Below are 5578 nucleotides of genomic sequence, written 5' to 3' on the forward strand. Positions count from 1 at the left end.
AAAAAAAAATGAAGAAGAAGAAGAAGAAGCCCCTACACTATTCATAATAGTTAAAGCTAGTTGAATATTATTTCTTTTGGCTTGCTTCATTAAATTTCATTGATTATGCCGTGAAGTACCCTCTATTGGGAGATGTCTCGTTAGGCTTTCATAGGGCTTTCAATACATATTGCAATAGTTTCTTTTCTCATGCATTTGTGATTTTTCAAAATTTTGTCTAATTTTCCTTGAATCATTGAGTCAATTCCTAATCATTTCGATCCAATCCCAAAATCATTTATTGAATAGTTCTAAAACTTGGATCCAGCCCCGTTTCTTAATGGGATGGTTCAGTTTTGGTTCATAACCAGTTTAGTGTCCAAAATTCTAAAATACCTTCTTAGTCATATGGTACCAGGTAGAGAAGATCTATACTTTTTGTTGTATTTCCATTGACCATTTGAACATAAAATAATATATTTTATTAGCCTTGAAAAAATTTGACAAAATTCGCTTTTAATTTCCTGCCACTAACTGGTAATTACCTAATATTAATTATTCATCCGTGGGATGCTCAAATCGTTAACGCGAATTGGGGATTGTGTGGATAGGTGCATGGTCTTCGGTTCGATTCTCCATCTATGCATCTGCGATTTAAGTGGAGACCATGATGGTGGAACACTTTATTTTAATAAAAATAAATAAATAAATAAATAAATCCTAATATTAATTGGAATAGGCCCCAACTAAACATGTAGGCCCTTGTAATTACAACATAATCACTTGGTTGATTGGAATCTTGGATCTTAAAGTCATGAAATGATTCATGGAAGGGGCTCGATGAACAGTGAGACCACTCGATCTTTTGTCACTTCGGCCGGAGTGCCGATCCCATCGCCGCGCTGAAAGATGCACTGGGAAGTCCGTGCCATGTTCAAGGCCATGTCCACCACCCGTCTAGGCAGCCCACTGCTTTGGGCACACTTGTTAAGGTTCTTCCATGAATCCCTCACTAAGCCCAATATGCGTTCTCTTGCTTCTCCCTAGACACCATTTTCCTTCCTATAGCACTGTGATGGACTTGGGCACGTCTCCCCGTTCCGTCTCAGCCTTCAATTGACATATTAAAATAGCTTTAGTAAAATATGAAAATTATAATTTTAGCAGGGATTTAGAGGTAATAGAGATATACTTGGGAAGTTCCGAGGTCATCGGTGAGTCGAGTAATGATAAATGACCAATAAACTAGCTCGGACCCATTGTTCAAGCAATCAAGAGACTTGTTCGGTAGGTTGTGCCCTTCCAATTGCAGAAGATGGACCATGGCTACAGGACCACCCACTGATATCCATGCATTAGCCAAGTACTCCTCTAACCCAGGTGTGTAACTCCTGTAAAACCATCTTGCTTCCACCAAGTATGCTTTACATAGTCTCACCCATTACAAAAATATAAATGCAAATTCATTAGAGATCCACTTGTTTTGATGTGAAAAAAAATTGAAAAATATTTTTTTCTTTTTTATTGATTTTCCACAGTTTATTTTAACTAAAAAATTTAAATAAATAAATGAAACAATCACAAAACTTTAATTGGATTTTTATGTTAAAAAAAAATATATTTGAAAAAAAGGACCGAGTTTCCCTACACTCACGGTGAAAGGAAAACCATTCATCATGGATTCTATAAATGCATCTATGGGCCAGGTATTATGAGGTTTTCTGGGAAGGTACTAAAACCCTATAAGGGTATGTGGACCCTAGAATGGAGTGTTGAACTTCACAACCTACTGAAGGAAAAGTTTAAGAAAAAATATTACCTCTTGCTTTACATAAGGTAAGATACTCAACCCATGATCCCTTTCTAAGTCATAAGCTATTCCATTACCAAAATTGAACAGGGCTAAGTAGCATGACTTCATGTAGTTGGGAAGGTCTTCTAATGCTTTGACATCCCACCAAACAAAATAATAATAAATTATCTCAAAATATTGTTTATGAAGTTGGGAATGCTTTGACACCCACCTAACAAAATAATAATAAATTATCTCAAAATATTGTTTAGGCCAAGATAAAGATGACCAATTAGAAGATGTATGCAGTTTGTCTCGTTGAATCTTTACCGTTCAACTGCTATTGTGAAGAGTTCAAGTTCATCCAATGATCCATATACATCATAAATGTCATCAATTACTATTAGTGTGGAGATTAATTTGGTGAGACCTTTACTGTATCGGGAGAATCATGCCTTTTAATTAATCCCAACTGCCCACAAGAAATTTTCCACTAATCGGTCCCTAGCAAACAAAAGCTTTTCTTCAAAAGCCAAGCATATCCACCATCTATTTAAGAAAACATACAACACAAGTCTCATTAGTTTAGATTACTAAATCATGATGAATAAATAAGACAAAAGAAATAAAATTTATGAATTTTTTAAGGGAAAAGAAGCCTAGAAGGTAGTGTGGCTTCTACACCTAGACACAGAGAAGGACGAAATGACCACTCCACCCCCCAAAAAATAGAAATTCCCTCTTGTTAACACTTCCATGAGTGCTCCCATTGTGTCCTGCTCTGGTGCAAGGGTGACAATGACTTGTAGGAACCTCCTCTTCATTTTAAAGTAAATCATGTAATGAAAGCACATTGATTGGTTAACTAAAAAATCACCTGGGGAGGTCATGTAATTCCCTTTGGTGTACTGACTGCACAATGTTGAAATCCAGCTTTGCTAGCTCAACCAATGTTCTTGAACTACTCTTCCTATGCTCCTCCTCCTTCTCGTAAATATTTAGGAAGTTCCTAGCTTCTAATCTCACCATTCTCCAATGTAATGGAACTTCTAGAGATTGTGTCACTTGTTCTGTCATCATTGATGATTTGAGACGTGAGATGCTGAATTCCATGGCTTCCTCTAGCACATCTTCTCCACTCATTCCAAGATATGAAGCTTCATATAATCCCAAGAGACCCTTATCAGCTTCCTTACTCAAGCAGTCCATGAAGCTCCCATCCTTGTTTTCGCATTCATTGAACACATTTATTATGAACCAAGAATTTATCACATATAAACAGAATTGAAATTCTGGTAATTCAAAGCAGTTCTATATGCTTTCTTTCGTAAATGTTAGAGAGTAATGCTCTATGTTGTTCTGTTGTAACAAACTAGCTGAGTCAGCTTAAGTTTTGTTGTAGTGTTTAGTTAGTTAATTAGTTGGTTAACTGTAGTTAATAGTGAGTGGTTTACATCTTGTAATAGAAGAGTGGATTGATGCTTTCCACTCTTGTATATAAGCCTTCTTCACTAATGAAATCATAAGGAGAATTCCTAATTCAGAATTATGGAATTTCACAGTAAATTACTTGAACTAATTTGATAGCTGATGCGGTAAAAATTGACCACCTGATCCTCCTTGTAGCTCCTGATGCTTCAGTGACCTGTACAGAAGGGAAGACAAGGGAGAGTAAGGCTGACCCGATGGGGGACTCTCCAATGCCTAAGTCAGACCTTTCCACAGTAGATACTCAAGAAAGTTTTCAGTCAAAAGAAGTCCGTGTATCCCCATAATAGAGGCTTGCCTTGGTATTTATAGGCTACTGATGGAGTGGAGAATGGAGGAAGTCCGTGCAGAGTCCTACTAGGCATGGAGTTCTTAAGGAGAATGGCTCTCTGACTCTAGGAATATTCCAGATTCTAGGGTATCTTTCGGGAATATTCCTCTCTTATTTCAGAGGTGTGGGTTGTGAGAGAAATGGATGCCTCTAATGACGTCTAGTGGATAGAGTGTCGTCCTTGTGATTAGGGATTATGTTCCTTGAATGTAGGAGTGGATGAGAGCACATTTCTGGGAGCCCTGCTTGATGATGTCGGGCTGAGGTGGAAACTCGGCTAGAGGAGAGGCCGAGGTGGCAGTACGACCTGATGGGGGCCAAGGTGGTAGCTCGGACTGATGAGGGGCCGAGGTGGTAGCTCGGCCTGATGAGGGGCCGCGGTGGTAGTTCAAACTTATGAGGGGCTAAAGTGGTAGCTCAGACTGATGAGGGGCTGAGGTGGCAGCTCAGACTGATGAGGGGCTAAGGTGGTAGCTCAGACTGATGGGGGGCTGATGTGATATCTTGGCCTGATGAGGGGCCAAGGTGGTAGCTTAGCCTGATAAGGAGCCAAAGTGACAGCACAACATTAGTTCGAACACTCCTTAGTCGTGCTGTTGTCTGAGAAATTTACCCACATCACCAGCCCTGCGCTCTAGCATTTTGGTTCGAATAGCTAGAGCATTAAATAAGGTTGACTTTCGTGATCATGTGCCATTCATTCAGCATGAAACGCATTGGTTCTACCACGTGTCACAATGCCATAACTTCACCTTGGGCAGGCGAAGAGGCTACTTTGGTTCACCATTGATCTCATCCAGATCCAGCCGTCCATTCTCCACCACCTTCACCTATAAATAGGACACATTTTTTCGAGAAGACTTCGCATTTATTGTAGTGGTAAAGTCAGTTCAGCTCACTCCTAGCCTTAGCGCGGTCATCTACAGAGTCTTCGAGCAGCATGGCATCTTGAACACCACCAACCAACTTCTCCTACCAGCTCGTCCCCATAGCTCATCTTCTCCAGTGCATCACTTTCAAGCTCGTCCTTCAACCAATATGTAAGCTCACACTATGGTTGTGACTCGTCGTTCTTCTTCCGCTCAGCCCTCTGTGTTTCCTTGCATCAGTCCTGGTGATCCTGATATGGGGTCCATATGTGACCCTGACTCGCCCAACCAAACCCCCTTGACGGTCGTGAGGCTTGAGGAAAACCACCCAGAGTGTCAAAATCCTGATCCATCGTCCTCCAGTGACAACACCTCAAGTGATCCAGGCTCTGACGGAAGTTCAGGTTCTGGTGGTAGCTCAGGCAGTAGCTCTGCTACTGAGTCTGTGGAAGTGGTCTCGTCTGAGACCGTCCTAACTAAGGGTGATCCTAGCTCAGTTACCCCAGCTCAGCCCCCAATGCCGCGGTAGCAAGCACTTCGATGGCTGGACCATCAGGCACTGAAGTCCCTGAGATGGGCCTAGTAGAGTCTGAGAGAAGAAAACCACAGTCAACACCTCGAGCATCCTCACTTGATCAGGGGCCGGTATGGCATTCCCGATTACGTGGTGATGCGCGTCCCAGATAAGGATGAACTTGTAGATGCCTCTGGGGATGAGGTGGCCCTCTACAATATCGCCTTTCAGAGTGGCTTTAGGATCCCCGTGCCTGAGCTTGTCAGCTTGATCCTGGAGTACTAGTGTCTCGCTATAAGCCAGCTTGCACTGAACCCCTGGCACACTATTCTTTGTTTTGAGGTGTTTGTCTCGAAGCTGGGCCGAACTTCGACGTTGAACATCTTTCGTAAGATGTTCTTGGTGAAGAGGTACATCTCGGGGTGGTACTACTTCACCAAGAGGGATAAGGACAGTCCCTACAATGATCTGAAGATGTTTATCAATATGCCCTCCTCAGTGAAGAAGTGGAAGGAGAGGTACTTCTATGTGACAATGGAGGGAAACCCCTTCAAGAGCAGCTAGGTAAGGCCCACACTCTCGGTGTTGAACTGAGCTCCTAAGCT

The sequence above is a fragment of the Macadamia integrifolia genome, unplaced genomic scaffold, assembly GCF_013358625.1.
Source record: "Macadamia integrifolia cultivar HAES 741 unplaced genomic scaffold, SCU_Mint_v3 scaffold1299, whole genome shotgun sequence".
NCBI classification, from domain to species: domain Eukaryota; kingdom Viridiplantae; phylum Streptophyta; class Magnoliopsida; order Proteales; family Proteaceae; genus Macadamia; species Macadamia integrifolia.